The following is a 20,129-nucleotide window of genomic DNA, read 5'->3' as shown; positions in this document are numbered from 1 at the left end:
TGTTTCTTTAAAATGTACTGAGTAAAACCCCAGTAGTCATATACACATCTAAATACCTGTATTACACAACTGCCAATTCCAGTTTGGGTTCAAAGTTGTGAAATTCAGTTACTTTTCTGAGTAACAAATATATCTAGTGTGGTAGACTATCAGGACCCAGTTTATTGGTTCATTAAGACATAATTCACTATGAAAAATGTCTTGGAGGGTGCAAACCAGAAAATTAATCATTCTGTTTTTGAGACAAGAGGATCTGTTGAGCCCAGGTCTTTTGTTTATCTGATAAAAATTGCTGTAAGAGGCAGAGACACATCATTATAATGTTTTAACACTTAACCATGTATAATCAATCACAAATTTGGGCCAATAAAATCACTGTTTTTGTTGTTATAAAATTTCAGTTATTGTCTTCACTGTTCTTAATATTGTGTGAACACTTCCTTCCCAAACCAATCTTTTGGGAAAAACTGGATAGAAGCTCACTGCAGCATGAAATCTGACTGCTTTAGATTACTAGCACACTTACATTTACTTTCGATGGCAAAGAGAATATTTGGCTCAAGAATTCTTAATTGGATAGTTCATGTTCATATCTGTAACTTAGATATTTCATGTGATTTTGATAGTTCTGGTAACTTTTTCTTCCTCTGTATATACTTAAAGAGAATGTAAGTACTCATGAAATAAATGTAATATTTTTATTTTTGGTATTTCAAAATGCTTACTTAACGTGCACCAAGAAATTAATATTAATATTATTATTGTTATTAATAATGTCTCCCAGTGGAAACCGGTACAAATATTGTACATTCTTGATATGATCCTGTTGTATAGGACAACTAAGTGCAAAAACATTTGTGCTTACAGTGATGCTTTCAAAGATTCTGTAGAACTTTAAACAAGGTTTAATACAGAATCAATGGAGGTGTCTGCCCCGTCTACTATCCAAGGAGTTACAAATGTAGCAAGATGTGCATACGTGAAAGTATTTCAAACTCTGTTGACAAAATCACGAAGTAGAAAAAAATCCACCTATGTCAGATAAAAACCACAATAATTTGTCACTCATGCAGTTATGAATATACACAATCTCCATTTTCCTTTCATACCAAGCACAGAGCAAGCATCTTGTCCTTCATTTCTGACACAACCAAGACCTGCATTTCTTACTGCAATGGCCCCTGGATCCAACCTAAGCACTGCTCTGGGAATGACATAACAGATCTCACTCCTTCCATCTGACCTCCCAGCTTTCCAAGCAAGTTCTGTACTTCCTAAACCTGCCAGGAGAAAAGAAACTTACTCAGTGGCTCTAAATCAAATAAAAGCGGACCACCACTGAACCCTAGAAATCATCTGTAAAAATACCTTTAGCGGGTGTTTAATGAATGGTACTGCTCCACTGGGAGGAGAAATCTTTGGTCTCCGACGGTCACTTAAATATCAGTTGGAAATTACAAACTAAAGTAATTGTCCTTAAACACAGCTAGAAAATACAGGAGAGATTTTTCTAAGAAATTCAAGTCAAATTCTGATTCTACTCCCCCAATAGCTGATGTTCTGCCTGGACAGATAAATTATGTTTGTATTATTACACCACTCTGGAAAACGTATTTGCCCCCTTTCTGAGGAAATTAAAGACAATTTTTTAGGGCTGTGACACAAACCAACAAAAGCCAGGAAATGCAGTGTTAGGACTGACGTTGTGTTCTTACCTCTCTCATCATTGTGCTTTTTCACCACAAAACGTACTCACAATAGCGTGAGGTAAGTGGGGAGTATCAGAATTAACTTACATTTCCTGGCTTCTTCCAGCTGGTGTCCAAAACCTTACAGTTGTTTAGGCAGAACTGAGTTCTTTTGTACTTCAAGTTTGTGTTGTGCATGCAGAAACACAAAATGCATCTAACTATAAAGTCAACTAAAAGACTGAATAAGCAACTTTTTGCTGCGCTAAGAAAAAAAGATAAATCATGGTTTTATTTCTACATTAGGAATGTGGAAATAACTAACAAGAATAGCTACCAATGAGAAACAAACCCTTTTCTGTCATTAATGCCACAATGCCTTATACTATTTAACATCACAGAGCATTCTGGATTACATTATTTACCAAGGACAATGGGATGTAAAAAGAAGGCCTCAACCTCTAAAACTTTTTGTATAAGAGTACAGTTGGTGAAACATTCAGGTAACATTTGAAGCAAGTTGACCAAAAGAAGGCAAGCTACAAAGGGAAAAAAAGCAAGAAAAGCGAAAAAATAGACACTTTGAATGCTACTACTATTGGTTTAGTACTTAATACTTAAATAGTACTGAGTGATGAAAGACTGAACATACAGGTTTTCTCCATGTTGATTCTCTGCAAGTTCTTTTGCATATTTTTTTCTACAAATGTTTAAACTTTAACTATATTTTAGCATTTGAAGCATGATACATGTGCATGTAAAGCTTCCTGGTGTGTACGAAGTTATTCATTAAAACAAGCTTTATGACACTCTCAGTTAATTTCTGCATTTTTAAGGTGCATGCAAAAAGTTGTAGGGGTTTTTTTTTAATGCACTTTAGTTGGATTTCATTGAATGTGTTGTACACCTTGACATTTTAGGTACTTTAATGGGGGTTTTCTTAGTTACAAAAACGAAGTTCTTGAAAGAGAGGTTGCGGGGGGGGAAATCCTTTTAGGAAAAAAGAGGGGGGTGGTATGGGTAAAAGGACTTTATTTTCTAAAGCTCAAATTCCAAAGGAGGAAGACGGGGAGAAATAGGAACTGAAACTAATTTACCTGCATTCCTTTGTCACTGCTTGGCCCTTGACTAGTAAATGATTCCTTTCACTAGCCAATAAAACCAAATCAAAAGCAGGCTTAGAGAGCAGAGGGGGAAGGGGGCAAGAAAGTAGACAAGAGAATCAACTTAAACTTTGACAAAAAAAAGGGAAGAAAGCAAACTCACTTCTCTTGCTTTCCAGAAGCTCTCAGGAGCTGTATTGCCTGACTCCTTGCGCTATCTTCCCAGCATTAGCACAGCACAAAGACATTCCCTACCTGCTTTCTTGCAGCACTAGCTAAGGTTGTTCCATTGTTCCCCAGGACAGAGCGAGCTGCTTTTGTCTCCATCCCATGCTGGTCTCAGCCCTGCCAATTTGGGTACAGTGAGAGGCCTGAACGCCGCTTCGCAGGCGAGGGGTATCCCAGCACGGCTTTGCTCGGCACAAACCTGATGCCTAAGCAGCGCATCTGTGAGGCCTGGGAAATGCTCACTTCAAAGGAGAGACGTTCAGTAACATGACAGCAGCATTAAGAGCTCTGAGGATGAGAGCCTGGCATCGTGGACACTGTGCAAACACGTACCCTGGTATCTTCTCCCCTAGAGCACTTCACATTCTAGAGAAGCAAGACGGGTTCAAAGAAGGACACAATGTACTGACACGGTCAAATTTTAAAAAGTGCCCACATGCTTAAGGTGTGTTGAAGTCCACTGAAAGATACTTTAAATTCTGATTTTAATTTTTACCCTATTAATTATTTTTAATAAATGATTGCTGGGAAAAGAGGCAAGATAAGCTCCTCAAAACCAGACCAGAAAGTATGATACAGAAATTCTTTGTTCTTGAAATCACTACATCATATTTTTAGCATCAAAGGGGCTTCCTCAGAGCTCAGTATATAACATTTTTCAGAACTGGATTTTTTTTTTCTTCTTTCATACCTCTCTTGACTAAAAAGAAGAGTTGATTAGAATGGCAAGGAGGCAGTAAAAAGCATAATGAACAGAAAAGCCAAAGAGATCTCTCAGTAACACACACATCTTCAAGTGGTTGTAGTGCTGCCAAATACAAGTCAGGAGGTACAATCACAAGTGGAAATAGCAGCTCTAAGTCCTGTCAAGGTGAGGATCATTTAAAACTTTGTATTTTAATTTCAAGGCATTATATTTAAATTTTAAGGTATTCCAAGTTTGTGGAGAGAGGGCCCAGGGACTGTGTCAGACAGAAGCAGAGCTACCAGCTGCTCCAGCACCTACATGTACTGCTTCACCAACAGTCACGAGTCCTGAGGACTGCGGACCACACAAAGACGTGGATCAGCAGCAGAGCAGAAATTAGACCAGATTTTACCAAGATATCAGCCCTAAACGCTCTCCATAAGCCTGTGGTACATCTACAGTAGAAGTTAAGATACAATCACAGACAAATACTCACCTATTTTCTTCCTGCCTGAATTAGTGGGTTGTGCCCAAATGACCTATATTCATCTCCATGGCAGAGGAAAACATCATCAGTGTAAGCACAGCCATGTATTGTTGTCTGTAGCTGTACTGTAAAAGATGCAGGCCCATCTTGGGGAACTCAGGTGAACTTCCTTCCCAGGCGAGGAGGAGAGCTGCCTCAGGAGACCATGACAGTTCTAGCCGTGGTCAGACAGCAAAATCTTTATAAACTTTCCACCTTAGGGAAAAGCTCAGTAAATTAGTTCAGCGTCCAAACAGCAGGTGAAGCAAGCATTCTCTCCCTTTCAACCTTCAGGGGTAGGGAACAGTCAAGATTCCCATTGAGCAGTGTTTGGAATTTCATGCGGAGTACAGGGTATTTATTCCTAATTAGCAGCAAATATAACATATACAAGAAGGAATTCTAAGAATTCAAAGCTTCCCTTTCTATAATACACATATATATACAGACACACACACCAGGTTTTACAGTCCTTGTTTCCCAGAAACTCAAGCAACACAATCACAAATAGAGGTGTAGTCTCAAACATCTTGTTACGATGTTTAATATGGGAAAAAGAGTACAGTAAGTATCAACATGACAGAATATTTCAGGAGCTCTGGGTAAGATAAAATGAGAGCACTGTACCTCCAGAGGACCAATGGTCTGTAATAAAGGGTTACATTTACAGTGATGAAGAATTAGAAAACTAAAATTCCTTGGTGTAGCTTGATGCTGCTCCAAGGCAGGTGTACACACTTCACGGTGCGAAAAAGAACAAGCTGTGGTGCACAAAGCACTCAAATATCAGACAGGATAAATGTTAGTGATATCAGTCATAATTACCAGAGGGTAAAAGATCTAACAGTGGCATAAAGCCCCAGAACCAGTACAGGGACACCTATGAGCAGATTTATTCTGGAAACGACAGTGACATCTGCCAGCTCATACATCGGCACTCACTGGGGTTCCAAATGTGGACAGCAGAAGCTTTGGATTGGTGACTGCCTCAGTCAAAACCCATGGAAGGAAGGCTGCAAAAGAAAGTTATCACAGAAGAAAACACATGGAATGTGAGTCACACTTCTTCCTGGTTATCTCAGAAAAATACATCACAGAAGTTTCAGCTTTCCAGTGCAGATGTTAATAAATAAAGTATATTTTTTCCTTCTGTCAGAAGACCTCAACCAGATTTATGCATATGTCAGATATTCAGACTCATATGGAGGAATGGTAATGGGCAGTAAAAATAAGTATTAAAAGCAAATTAAATCAGTAGGAATCCATGATGTCTGTAGCCTACCTGAGAGGAGGTGTTAGGAGCTTGGTTCAAATGAAAGTCACTAAGCCCATGGCAGAGCTGTGTAATGTGAATACGAACAGCTGAAGGAACTGAAGTCATGAAAATCTAATGGGAATGCTGGGAAAATCTTAGACATTTACTCCAACAAAAGAAATTGTGAAAAGATGGGAGTACATAAGAAACAGGTAAAAAAAAAAAAAAAAAATCTCTTCTGAAAATAAATTACTATACACGGGAAAAGCATTGCCCAGACAGCCAAATTCAGTCCAGACTGAGACACTGCTCTGTTAACCATGGGAGGAACATATAAGAAATCCTGGCCCCATCCTGAAGTATTTGCATTTAAGATGATGAAAGGAATTCATAAATGCTGAATAGTTGAGATGTTCTATGGTCTGTTTGCAGACAAACCATGAACAAAAACAGGGATGGAAAAAATTAAATTAATCAGGAGAAAATATGCACTATTACTTATCCTAGCAGACCTCAACAAAGCCAAGGATTGGGTTTTTTTTCAAAATACGCCACTGATCAGTGACATTTTTAACAATATTAGTGTACAAACATGTAATGCTTTGTGCATTCTTGGACACTAACTGGTAAGGTGGAGTGAGTCAGTCATCAAGCCTAGCTGTAGGAACTTCAGCATATTTAAGGCCTCTAATTTTTCCCACTGAATTCTGCAAAGTTTTTAAGACTAGCAAATTACAATAATATTTTGCTTTGTGAAATAATCTTCCTTGCTCTCCCTAATCTCTTTGTCTCCACAAAGTCTATAATTTAATGGAGCAGGATGCTTCAAAATATTGCCAAGGCCATTATCTCTAGTGGTATTAATAAACTTGCCTCCAAGACATGCCCATACTCACATTCCCACATGCACCCATTTCACATGCAAGGCACACAGGATGTCTTAGCCCCTGCGGGCTATGAAAGAAACAGTGCTGAAGAAGCAATAGGTAGGGCATGGCAAACACATGAAAAACCACTCTCATATCCACGAGAAAGCAGGCTGAGCAGCCCATTTGCCAAGCTCTAAGTTTCCTGGAGCAAACAAATCGCAGGAACTCCTCAAACAAGCCAGAGCTGGCCACACAAAAAGCGTAACCCCTCCCTTTGGTTGTTACGTTGATAATGGGACAATCCCTGGCCAGAGGGCTTGAGGACTAGGAAGGCAGGAACAGGAAATTTCAAGATCCAGCTCATGGAATACCATAGTGAAAGACTGCCTACCAGAGTACAGAAAAATACGTACCCCCATCAACTTCCCCTGATCTAAAAGCATAAAATAGATGGTTCGGGGAGATAAAGTCTTCTCAAAAATGTATGGAACTGCTTTGTCAGTCACCCATAATTTGTCTAATAAATACATAAATGCACAGCAGGTTAATATGGGCACAGACACACTCAGGTAGGCAAGCAGTGAGCACCTCCATGTACACACGTAGCCAGTTAGCTTGCCCCAGTTTGCTTCCTTGGTACCACAGAAACAGGAGATGAGGTTGGTCAGCTACAATCATACCTGCAGGAGGAAAACACCACCGATTTCTGCCATACAGTTCTGCTGCAACCTTATTCACTGAACACGATACAGGCACAACACATCTCTTAGACCAGCCTAGTCCCTGCCATAACCCTACTCTCTTCTAGATGCTTTAGGCCAGCCTCGGCTTTAGCTAAGAGTAGGATGAATTGCAAACACTCAAGATCTTGTAGCTTCTTTCCTCTTCTTTCTGCTGATCAGGTTTGTTCCCTTTGCTGGCTCTTAGCACATCTGCTAACTCACGTCACGACACTTCACCTCTTAATGCTTTCTACAGTGTCTGGTCTCCTAGATCAGTGCAAGAGCTGTTAATCTCGATCCCCAACTTCTCCCTCTTTACCACTGGCTAGAGCCCTGGGATACGGTGCAGCAGCAGCAAAAGCGGCAGGTGTGGAGTTTTACACACACACAGCACTGAATTTAGGGGTGACAATGACCTCTCTGCCATTTCACACCTGACTGCCTCCTACCTTTTTCCCCTGCATCCTTTAGCATCCCTATACCCATTCCACTTTTGGCTTCCCTGCAAACACTATCTAAGATGGTACAATCAGTCCTTAAACCACCTGCCTGCTAACAACTACAGAAGAATTGCAGATACCTTATTTTCTCTCAGGAGTTCTCAAAAATCTCTCTCCAGGCACCAGAGAGATGGGCCAAGGCACCATGTTAAAATAACCAAGCTTTGGGTTTTAGTTTTCACCCGGAGAAGGAAGTACATTCCATGCTTCGCTGTTTCCAGGCCTTTCTTTGAAAATCCTTTCTTTGCTTTAAATAACAAGGGGGAGCAGTCAAGTGAAAGCAAGGGCTACTTGATCCATTGTTTGGCCCCCAGCCAGGTTCTGCTGGTCCCGCTTTCCCTCTCAACCACCCGTTTTTCTATCTGTCCTGTAATTTGGGGAGATTAAGATGTATAGCCTGTAAATTGGCTAAACTTTTCCAGGCTGCTTTAATGAGACTTCATATAATAGGGTTGGCTTTTTTTTTTTTTTTTTTTAATATTTTCCTTAACGTGACCCATATGGAAATAAAAAGATATATTTTTTAATGTATGCTAGATTACGGCCGACATTTTCCTCAAATTAAAATCCATGCTTCAGCAGCAGCATACATTTTCAATGATGTCAAATATATTTTTTCAGCCAACTGGCTGGGGTCACCCTTATAACTCAAAATTTAAGTGTGCTGGATAATCAGTAGAACATGTGAGACTCTGTAGGGCACCGTGGCTGCCTCGGTGCCTGCTCAGGAGCACACAGGGCTTATTCTACTCCGAGGCACTCGGGGCAGGAGACATGGAATAGGACAGGGATAAAGCTCTGCCTCGGAAGGAGCTGACAGCACATGGCTCACAGCAGGAACCATGTGGCACCAGCCCATAATCGGCATCAAGGTCTTCCAGCAGAGATCGCCAGGACACAATAACCACGCTCAGCTATAGGCTAAGACTAAATTTACAGGCTAAGCTAAAACCACCAGCACTTCTCCATTGACAGATGGGGTGTCCTTTGTTCAGAGATGCCATACAAGCCTTGTCAACCATTCCTGTTATCATTTTGTTGGGAATGATTCCCAGTGGGAGCAGCCACAACCTAAACAAGGGCTGGTCTTAGCTCTGTTCATAGCATATACATTACTGAAGTACTTATTTACCTGATTTTCCCACCCTAAGAATAAAGTCAGAATATTACTTATAGAATAGCAAATGTTTGGGCCCATTTACGCTACCTTTTAAACCCTTGTTTTAAAGCAGCTTACACAGATTGCAACTAAGGCTGAATCAGAATATTAACAAATTTCAGATTACATATCTGGGGAGGCTAAATTCAAACAACTTGGAGAAACATTTCCCAAATGTTAAAGCAAAAGAGAGAACTCTAATCATTTCCATGTAGAAATTCTGTTTTGTAACAACTCTTTTACCTCACAAGAAGCTGATAATGAATCCACAATTGCTTGAGGAACCACAAGAAACACTGAGCTTTTGACTTTAAATGGGTTGTTTTGGGTTTTTTTAAATTTAAAGTTACAGTTGGTGATTAGAAATTGCATCGTCATACAGTTCAGTCCAACATTCCCCTTTCTGTCAAAAGGACATCCATTCAGCTTCACAGAAAAATGTATTTTGAGTAATTTCGTAGCTGGCACAAGCAACGATAGCTTAGGATGGAAAACTGAAACCTGGCCTATACTTAAAAGTTGCATAAGAATACTGGTATTGACTGGGTGTAGAGAGTTACCCCTGTAACCCTAATATGGCTGCATTCAAAATGGGCAAAAAACCCAAAAGCAAACAACTAAGTCAACTTGCTTCCAGGGCTTGCCTCAGTGGTGAGGAAATCCTTATAAACTAGACAGACAAATGGTTCTTTTAAAGCTGTGGCTCCACTCAGCAGATTCAGTGATATAATTGGATCAGGGTATTTATACCAGCACATCCTTTGTAGCTAATGCATAAACACCCAGCAAAACTTCATTTACAGTCAAAATGACACGTAATTAATATAAGAGCGATTACGTTACTTCAAATAAGATTCAAAAAGGTTATGGGATACAAATATCAGGCTTCTCCTATGAACAAATTTGTTCAGTCACACCTGGCTTGCCCAGCCCCTCCATCTTCCCATCACTACTGCACGCCTCTTCTGTTTAATGATTCATCCTGTGAAATATTCATTTTTAGCCCAGGTCTCACAGACACTGAGCCCACTGGGGCCTTGTACTATCCCTGTATCTAATGCGGTTTTTACTAAACAACAATGAAGTTATTACTAAATAACTGTACTAACAACATATTTATGACTGTGCATATTCAGATTTCCTGGAGAAGCCAGTCCTGCCTTACTTACTGAAGCACAGATGAGCCACCAAAGGCACTGGAGCAATTTTATCCCAGGGTGCAGAGGACACAGTGGGAATTAGGAAGAAAATCATGTGACCCTAAAGGTATGGACCTGCTGAGCAAGAATAACAGTGTTTGGATGAAAGCTGCCCATAGTCACAAGCAGAAATAAGCACAGTATTGGAAACCCAGACTGGGACACAAGCAAACCTTCAGACTTCTCATTGAAATGAACACGGAATTGATTGCTGATACTGAAACAGACAACCAAGAGCTTTAAAGTAATTCACTGCATTTCACAAACAATATGCACAGGAAAGGCCATCAACTAAAACACAAGAAGTTTCACCTCAGCATGAGGAAGGACTTCTTTCCAAGGACGGTGGCAGAGCACTAGAACACCCGGACTCTCCCTCTCTGGAGACATTCCAAACCCATCTGGGTGTGTTCCTTTGTCACCTGCTCCAGGTGACCCTACCTTACAAGGGAGTGGGACTGGGTGACCTCCAGAGGTCCCTTCCAACCCTGACTATCCTGCAAACATGCGAAAGCCGTATCTACGGCACCTGAGGTCATTTCTTTGCCCTCAGCCTCCTCCCGCCGTGACCGCCCCCTCAAGGGCCTCCTCACCGCGCCTCGTACCCATCCGCGCCTCACGGCTTCCCGCGCTTGAGCCGCATCACCGCGCCTCGTACCCATCCGCGCCTCACGGCTTCCCGCGCTTGAGCCGCATCACCGCGCCTCGTACCCATCCGCGCCTCACGGCTTCCCGCGCTTGAGCCGCATCACCGTGCCTCGTATCCATCCGCGCCTCACGGCTTCCCGCGCTTGAGCCGCATCACCGCGCCCCGTACCCATGCGCGCCTCACGGCTTCCCGCGCTTGAGCCGCATCACCGCGCCTCGTACCCATCCGCGCCTCACGGCTTCCCGCGCTTGAGCCGCATCACCGTGCCTCGTATCCATCCGCGCCTCACGGCTTCCCGCGCTTGAGCCGCATCACCGCGCCCCGTACCCATGCGCGCCTCACGGCTTCACGCGCTTGAGCCGCATCACCGCGCCCCGTACCCATGCGCGCCTCACGGCTTCACACGCTTGACCCACGTCACCGCCGCGCCTCGTGCCCATCCGCGCCTCACGGCTTCACGCACTTGAGTCGCATCACCGCCGCGCCTCGTGCCCATCCGCAGTTCAGGCCGCCATCGGTCTGCCCTCGCTGTCCGGCCACCATGGCAGCAGGTGACTGGTAACCTCTGTCCTTCCATGAGCACATTCCAGCGCCAAGGACATCCTAGGTAGGTTTGAGAAGGAGATCCTTTCGTGTATTAGGGAGTCATAGAGTGGTTTCGGTTGGAAGGGACCTTAAGGCTCATCTCGTCTTCCCCCTATCCCCCTACCTTCCACTATCCCAGGTTGCTCCAAGCCCCATCCAACCTGGCTTTGGACACTTCTAGGAATGGGGCAGCCACAGCATCTCTGGTCAGCCTGTGCCAGGGCTTCACCGTACAACATTAGGACCCTGTAAAAGGAGAATGTGGGACTACCCTCAGGTAGGAGATGAGGGTGGCACTCGTTTTCCAAACTCAGCTTTGTGGCATTCTGTTACACTCACTCATGGCTTATTGAGGCAAATAAAATAAGTTTCATTAATTTTGTAAATTTGTCGCCAGGAAGCAGAAAGAAGACGGCTTGGTTTCTTGTCCCATTGCGAGGGCTTGAGGGGCATTCCCCCATCTCCTCGTCCACGCTGGTACAAGCAGGACTGAAGCATTCAGATAATACTAAATACTGAAACTGAGGTAAGTAACAAGAATCAAGATAATTCCTTATAAAATAGTTTCATAGTTAGTTAGAGCAGGGTGCTAATAACACCAAGTTTGTAGGTTCAATCCCTGTACAGGCTATGTATATTTAAGAGTTGGACTCAATGATCCTGGTGGGTACCTTCCAACTCAGAATATTCTGTGAATCCAAATCAGTATTTACTCTATACCGTCACGTTTATTGAAATGAAGCAAAAATACAGAAGGTAATTGAGGCAGTTTTCCTGAAAATCAAAAAATTCTCCCTGGGACTCTCATTGTTCCAAGGCTTATCCTCCTGTGTGTCACTCTAAACTCCATATTTAATTAACTTACTGTCATTGATCAGCCGCAGTAAAGCAAGGCTGCAGTTCTGATGGGATATTACTGCATTTTAGCTGAGCACCAGAAACATTTCTTAATGATGAGATCTGTTGGGTAGTTAAACTCTCTTCCAATGGAAATCACAGAGGCCCTGTTATTACAGCCATTTGTAATTCCATTGTACAAAATACTCTGCAAGCAGCAGTTCCCAGACAGGAGCAAGCCGATGTTCTCTCTCCAGGATTTTGGGGAGTTGCTCTATGAACCATGGGTGTTAGGAGCTGTGGAAAAGCTGGGATTTCCCAGCTGTCTTGCCTAGATTGTTTACCCCTGTGTATAATTAAGAGTTCACTTTCTGAGCTCTTCAGAACTTTCTGGAAGGTGATAAGTAACCTTGAATCACACCAAATTCGTTGAAATTGATCCATTTTTAGCGATGGAGAAAGGTTACATCTGGAGAATCAGGTTCTTTACAAAATGTGGGAATGGATGAAAGCAGCCTTCATTCAAAATTTGAATATAGTATTGATATATTTATTCCTTTTGGTTATCAACATTTTCACACTCTACAGTAGTAACAAAAGCATTAAATTTGCATTTAAATCTCCTTATTCCATAGCTAAAACACTGAACTGTGAAAAAGATTCCAGACTATTTTTCTCAGATCATCTGTAGGTGTCCTGTGTCTGCTGGCTTCATTTGGGAACTGAAGGATGAAATGGAACTAAAAACCAGAGAGTGGTATCTCAAAATTGCCTGATACCCAGATATACCAGAAATCTCATTAAAATATTATGTATTAGAGTTCCATTAAATGGTCTCAATCAAAAACGTCTATGGAAATATCCCAAACTATCTAAGTAGGTTACAGAAAAGGGTGAAGAGAAGGAAGGATGCAGATTTTTAAAGAAGTTTGGCAATGCTGAACAGAGTAAATCTCTAGTGGGAAATAGGGGGGAAAAATCAAGAATTGTTTTTGCCTCAGCACTAAGTATTACAGAAATACTCTGCTTTGACTGATGAGAGGAAAAGACAGGGAAACAGAAGATGTTTTGAATGTTCCCTGCCCAGGCAGTGGAGGGGTTTGAAATGTGCTCTGGTGCAGCTGTGTTCTGTCACACAGCCACGTGTAGGCAGCCCTTGGTCCGCCTGCCAGGACGTGCAGGTAAGGGTGAGTGGTGTTGGCTCGTGCCACCTCCCAGCCTGCCTGTGCACAGCAGGTGCTGCAGGCTCCCTGCCAGCTAAAGCCACCTTGTTTCCTCGGTTAGGCGTTCCACAGGCTTCCTGGAAAACTGCTTCAACTGGCCATCCCATACTAGGGAGTGTTTTTCACAACATGGACTGATTCTAATGGACCCTAGAGGGCAACTGGTGTTTTCTAGTATTTGCTTCAGGAATGAAAAAAACTCTTGCCAGACTAAACAAGGCTAAATTAAATGGACAAATATCCCTTCTCTGGGACAAGTGCAATAACTTCTAGTTATAGGGCAGTGGAGGAACTGACAGCATCGTTTCTTTTGGATACAATGATGTCACAGTGCACAGCTTTGGTCTGTTGACTGAGGCAGATTTTGTATTCCCATGTATCTTATCATCAGCACTTTCAAATCAATGTTACCCTTTTGAGGAAGGGAAGTGAGAGTTGGAGGTTGGATTTTTATTAGGCACAGCTGGTCCGAGGGACGTCATTTGTTCCTCAAGCCAGGGCTGTCTTTCATGTGAAACCATGGGGTGGATGGTGGACAGGGGGAATCACTCGAAGTAGTTTCAACAGCTGGGGGTCAAATTATAGGGAAAAGTGGAGAGAAGTAAAATTTATAATCTATAATTTGAAACCAAAATAAGAATGAGACAAGCTGATTTGAAGGACTGGAAGGAAAAGGATGTGATATATGGCCTGATACAGCCAAGCAAAATGAACACTGCCATTGCGCTATTACTTTGCAGACAATCCAAAAAAACCAAAAGGGCCTATTAAGGCTGTCTCTGTGGAAATCTAATTAGGTCATACAAACAATCTCTGTTGTTAATAGGACCCTTTAGCCATACACAGACACCTTAAGAAGTCTGTAGCAGATATAGGAAAGATTCTAATCTATGATGGGAGTAAGAAGTGAGCAAGAGCAAAGAAATAACAGATGAGAAATTGGCATAGGAAAGAAAAGGCCTATAAAAGTATTATATTAAATAGAAGCACTGAAGTAGAGAGGAACGTGAGAGCCTAATTCTTCCCTAGAGGTGAAGTTGTCCTATTATGTGAGACATGATCTGCTTTGTTTGCTTGAAGTTAAGGGAATGGAGAAGAGGAATTGGTAGGAAACAATGCATTTTGGGGGGGGAAAAAAGCTTCCAAGGGAAAGTGTGGGAAAAACCATGTTAAAAGAATGTGTTTGCCTAGAGTGACTGATAGCGGTGACCACCTCTATCATCCTAGTGAAAGAGATACAGAGGAAAGTTGGGTGTAAATTAAAATAGAATTACAACAGGTCCTGTGAGACCACTTGTGGCTCCAGGACATCATGCAAGAAAGGTGTCAAAGGTATGTGGGGCCTTGCTCAGTGCAGACTGGACTTGTTGAGACAACAGCACCAAGTGATCCACTCACACCTACACTGCAAGTGTGGTCCTTCTTTACACTTATCTTCTCTCCTCCCAAGTTTTCAGGTAGCAAATAACTGTTTCACACCTATTACTCCCATTATGTCCCAATAATATTCTGACCACTTCTCTAGCACAGAACCCCACTCCTGTACTTGTTACAGCTAGGGATTGAGTAATATTTTTATGAACATGTCCTAGAATCTTGAAAGAGTTATGGCCTTAATCACAGCAGGATACTCTGTGGGCCAGGAAATGTTCATGTTCTATAGCAGTGTACCTGGAGAGGGAGAATTTAGTATCTGAATATCTGCAGAAAGCACACACTCAATGAGCAGTTGTTCATGACATCCTTGGGGTGTGCTGTTCAGTCACCAGTGGGTGTACAGTATTCCCATCACCTGAGTCCTGTAACTAGCTCACTTGGGGTGAATTTGCAGGTGGGATACTCACAGTGGCCTAGTTCTGAGCTGCTTGCAACAAGCAACATTGCACACTAACACAAGTAGTAAAGCATAATTTGAAATTTCAGAGTGTCACAATCCACTTACTAATGGCTCAATATTATAAAGAGCCTAACTCAGTACTCACACAGAATCTTCCCTTGGATATTTAAGTCCCACTGAATCAGGTACTAAGAGAGTCAAACCATGAGAAAAAAAATACTTCATATGCATTTCGATCCTGCTATGCATGGCCCTACAGCATTTTATCAGCAGTATTTGAGTTCCTCAATACCCATGAAAAACAGAGGGGTTATACTGTTTTGCTTATGCTGTCCTGGTTCATTTCCTAAAGATTGTATGGGAGACCTACAGTTCAGCTTGTAAAAAGCATCCCATCCCAATCCTTAGCTCCTCGTGAAGGAACACTGCAAGTGTAGCTGTCCCAGGGAAGGAGGTGGCTTAGGAGATCTGCTGGGCTTCCTTTCTGCCCTGTTTTCTGTGACTCTGTGCTGTGGTCCATAAAGCAAGTCTGACACTCCACTGCATGGATATTTAGCCTTGCTAGCAGCAAGTTATAGCTAGACAAACCCCAGTGAAGGGACTGTGTCTACTCATACACTGGATAGTTTTTACCAGTAAATGTTGCCTAGAAGCAAGAGCAAAATTGGAATACTGCTAGTCTGAGGAGGAAGTCAGGGATTTTAGAAGCAGCTCTGAAAATAATATGAGCTACCTATAGCAGAATTCCTTCAAACTCAACTATATGAGTGTATAGGAATCTACAGAAAAATATCCTCATAGATCACTTTATTCACAAATCTGTCATCTGTTGTTGCATATGCAAATGAAGCAGTCAGAGAGCTGCCCGGCAGTTCACCCTGCCATGACTGAGCTGCATTTCAGATTCGGATGGAACTTGTTTACAATAGATCTTTGCTTATTGCAAGTGAAACTGCAGAAGTTCGCAACCAGCGGTTTTGAGAAGGCCAAAAATAAGAGTACAAAAGCTAATTTTAAGTATTTATAACAAAATAAGCAATCTATATGCCAGTTATATACAGGCACCCTGTATATCAGCAAGTGCCACCACATACAGGAAACTCGAGGCAGTGCTTTGGTAGCAAACCAGCAGAGCCGACACGGTGCTTTGCTGGTGACATCATCACTGCTGGATGGCTGTTTGGAATAAATAACCTCTTCCACATGTCCCTAAGCACACAGCTCCCAAAATAAATTTCAATTGCTGTAAGGCTCAAGGACATCCTAAATCACCTTGGGTTAATAAAGCAGCAGAAATAAAGGAGGAAGGAGTCCAGGATTTGTTTTTATTTCACTAGAAATACTTCAGATGAAGCAATTGTTAAATGCATTAGATACAATGCAAGGCAAGCAGGAAATAAAAGCATGAAGGTGGGAGAGATGTTTATATCAGATTAACATACTGAAAACCTGGCAGGACATACTGCTCTAGCTTGTGTATTGCCAGACTAGAAACTATGGCAGCGTTCAAGGTTGGTTGAGATTCTGTAACTGTTTAATGAGCAGTGTTTTTGTCAAGAGTCTTTGCAGAGGGTTGTGTTAAATATTTCAGAATACAGAGGAAGTTTAATGTGAAACTTCCCTGACAAAAAAAAAACCCGCAAGAACACTTTCATTCTCACTCACAAACAGCAAAGTAGATGATCAGTGAAGGACAAGCAAATATAACTTCCACTTAGACCTAATCTGTATTCTGGAGTGTAAATGGTGCCTTTATCTCTTGCTCTGAGCAGGGAAAATTTAAGAAGATACGAATAGATGTGTTATGGATGAGTAATGCCAGCTTATTTAGAAGTGTCCAGAGCAGTTGATCTTCCAGGAACTACCAGGTGAAAATGAGTCCTCAGCCAGTTTATGCTGGCTCTCTTTTTAAAGAAGTTGGATTTAATTATTCTGATGTGGTCTTTGCTTATCAGTTTGTAATACAGGGGAAATTGTCTCTAGAAACACTTTTGCCTTTAACATGCCCTGTCATTGCAGCAAAAGGTAAACCCTATTCTAATACTCAGCCTGCGTTTCAGTGAATTTTTACGAATTTTGGCTGCAGCTTCAAGCCTTGCACATCTGTGTGATGCACCACAGTGAATAGCAGGGTTGCATTCCCACAGACTTTGTGAAGCTGGAATTTTATTATTTAAATAATAATTGGAATATTATTAATATTGATTAGGTTCCAGTTTCTAAAGACATACAAAGTATAAGTAGTAGAGGTGTAAATAAACTCTGAGTGCACAATATACAAAGGATCTTGTCCCTGCAGCTAGAGAAGGGATGAGGGATTTCTCTGTATGTGGTGGATGCTTTCTGTACATCAGGATTGCCTTCTCCCTCTGGCCCATTATGGTTTTTTCTCCTTCCAATGGATAATAACAAAGTATAAAAACACAAGAACCTGCCCTGAATAGTGTTTTACTCCCAAGACCTATAGAGAAACTGTTTTCAAGAGTTGCTACTTCTGGACAAAACAAAGAAGAAAATGAAAAGGTCCTGAAGTTGGAGCCATTTTTCTGCTTTTTGTGAGAAAAACCAGGTTTAGCTTACAAGTGCAATGAGAGAAGTGCCCGGTGTCCCTTTTTCTTTTTTTCACATGTTCTACTAAAGAACACAACACCATCTTGGTTCATGAGAGAAAATTAAAAAAGAAAAACACTTGCTAACCTAAATGGTGGGTGGCTTTTGATTGGTATCGTTCAGCATGTCCTGTGGTGTGCAGCTGAACTGGACTGAGAAGCTGTGACATGCAGGCTCTCAATCAGAGAAGTGATACATTCAGAAGTCCCATTACACCACTCATCTCTGCCATTGCTGAGTTTTTCTCACAGTGCAGTATCTCTTGTCGTTTGTTCAGCGCTGTCCTAAAACAATTTGAACATCGTGGTTTCACAAGTCCCTTGCAGACTGCACTTACCATTCTGCATTTCATCCCATCCTGCTCATTCCACTCCCCAGAGAAGCTGAGGCAATCCCTTCCACTGCCTAGTGTGTTCACCTTGCCCACCATGACCAGGGCAGCTGCCAAAGGTAGAAGTGAGCAGGAAGCAGTGAAGGAGAGAGCAGAGAGGAGCACCTGGCCCTGTGACATCCCATTAGTAAGAGCTGGTTTAAAATTTCTGTCAATGACAGGCAGTTCAGAGACACTTGACAGTTTTATCACAGCAGACCACACTGTAATTTCACTGCTTACATGGTGCGTGTGCTTGTGTTTTACTGGTGTTTGTCCACCTCCCCACCCATCTGCCACAGTTAACTGAGGGCAGTGACTTGAGAAACAAAGTTATTTTGCTCTCATTCTCTCTCTGTCCTAAACCACACCACACTGAAAATCCAGTAGGGAAGAATGCCATCTATTTATCCCATTTCCCGGGAAATACTGGCAAAGACTGGATGTTTTAAAAACTCTGAATAGCACAGGAGTTTGAGTGTTCCACTGAGTGGAATTTTCATCTCAGATGCATTTCTTTAGAGACTTATGCCTTTTATGAGCATTTCACCATGTATTTGCTGTGTAGAAATGGTTCTCCCTGTCCCAAATCCAACCCCATATCCTCTGTCCCACCTCCCATGTTTATAGAGAATGTCATAATCATATGGTGCTGTTGTTGTGCCTGTCACAAAGCAGGTATGTCTAAATGGCAGCTTTTCAGGATTCCAGCTCCCTCTTGCAGAGAGTTGCAGTTGTTTTCAGCTGCATATCCTCACCTCAGACACCTTAAAGACTAGGGAGTGGCATAGTGCTGTTTTGGAGGTCCTCATCTTCACGTTCTAAAAGCTCTCAGCTTCATTAAGTGTGTATTATAGAGATCCCAAACCACATCATACTATCATACCACACTTGCAATCGTGCATATAGCAAGCCAAACCTTTACATTAAATCAGCTGAGACAGAGACCTTGACACTCGTTTCTCAGAAACAGAAGTACTAAAGATGCCTGCATTAAGGCAGATTTTTTTTAAGCCTTTAGCTGTTCCACAGTCCTTCCACTAACAGAGAGACTTATGTGGCAAACTCTTAAGTGTGCAAATCAAGATTGCTCTCAAGACTTATTAGCATGTGACAACACCGCCATGCTTTTCCATGGCAGCAGGGCACAGTGCCTGGGACGGAGGGAATGGAGCTGGTGGGAGACCGGGGTGTGCTCCCTGACCTCCCAAGAAGAGAACCCAAGTAGTCTCTGACAAGCCTTGTCCTTCACACCCCGAGACCTTGCTATAAGCACTGTCTCTCCAGACCAGTCAGGGCAGCAAGAGGAGGGCTGGGACAGAGGACAGCAAGCCCAGGGAAGTTTAGTTTAGCAGACTATAAATCCCCCTTCCCCTCCTCCCCTCTTTATTGCCTGTCTTTGGAAAACACAATCCGATATAAACCAGAGAGAGTGGAAGCAGGGCAATAAAACGGTACGGCAGGAGCACGAGTGTCGCAGGGGTGTTATATTACTGGCATTCCAAGTGGCTGATGTCAGGCAGTGAGCAGCAGGGCCCACAAACCCACCAGGGCAAAGAAATGTCCCAACTGTCCTTTGTGGCCCTGTGACATCCCTTCTGTTCAGATCCATTCTCAGCTCTTACACTATTCATCTCTTCTGCCCTTTGCTACTCCCAAATCCTTGCAATTAGGATTTGAGGGGCTCTGGTTTCCAAGCTGTTCAAGTTGAGCACTCAGGCCTTTTGACCACAAGTCAAGATATTCTTGAAACTCACAATGTGTTGTCTGATCCATGTGTAACAGGATCAGCACTGCCACACTTACAAAAATTATTTCTTGATGTGCACATGGCTGGATTAAAATATATGTGTATTGATTTGTTTTAAAAGTTAATTTATGTGAACTCTACTCTTTTTAGATAGGGCCAAGAGACCAAAACTGGTTAGCAGTTCTGAATGCCCTACTTGAGTGATGGTTTTCACAGGACTGGCTCCCAGCATTTTCTGAAAACCAGGCACCTTTAAGGTACTATTAATTGTCCACTTAAAAGAGTTTTCAACTGTCTTTGCCAAAGCTTACTGTGAAAAATTGATGGAAAG

At 42.3% G+C, this 20,129-nt stretch overlaps 2 long non-coding RNA genes across 5 annotated transcripts in view; one reads left to right on the top strand and one right to left on the bottom strand.

Annotated features, from left to right (window-relative positions):
• LOC138119203 (uncharacterized) overlaps positions 1-20,129 on the bottom strand; it is a 63,996-nt gene that overhangs the window by 9,721 nt on the left and 34,146 nt on the right. For 2 of the 3 annotated variants that reach the window (XR_011155433.1, XR_011155431.1), the window contains exon 3: positions 5,176-5,246. The exons of the other annotated variant lie outside the window; for it this stretch is intronic. This is a non-coding gene — a long non-coding RNA (uncharacterized lncRNA). The remainder of the gene's footprint in view (positions 1-5,175; positions 5,247-20,129) is intronic. 3 annotated transcript variants of the gene reach the window in all.
• Positions 11,062-20,129, top strand: part of LOC138119204 (uncharacterized) — a 35,813-nt gene continuing 26,745 nt past the window's right edge. The window contains exons 1-3 of one of the 2 annotated variants that reach the window (XR_011155434.1): positions 11,062-11,193; positions 11,569-11,697; positions 12,644-12,785. This is a non-coding gene — a long non-coding RNA (uncharacterized lncRNA). Of the gene's footprint in view, positions 11,194-11,568; positions 11,698-12,643; positions 12,786-20,129 lie in introns of those variants that run through there. The other variant, XR_011155435.1, reaches the window with a different exon arrangement.

Source organism: Aphelocoma coerulescens, chromosome 15 (genome assembly GCF_041296385.1).
Source record: "Aphelocoma coerulescens isolate FSJ_1873_10779 chromosome 15, UR_Acoe_1.0, whole genome shotgun sequence".
Taxonomy (NCBI): Eukaryota; Metazoa; Chordata; class Aves; order Passeriformes; family Corvidae; genus Aphelocoma; species Aphelocoma coerulescens.
Note: the sequence above shows the minus strand (reverse complement) of the source record. Positions and strands in the feature narration are given on the sequence as shown.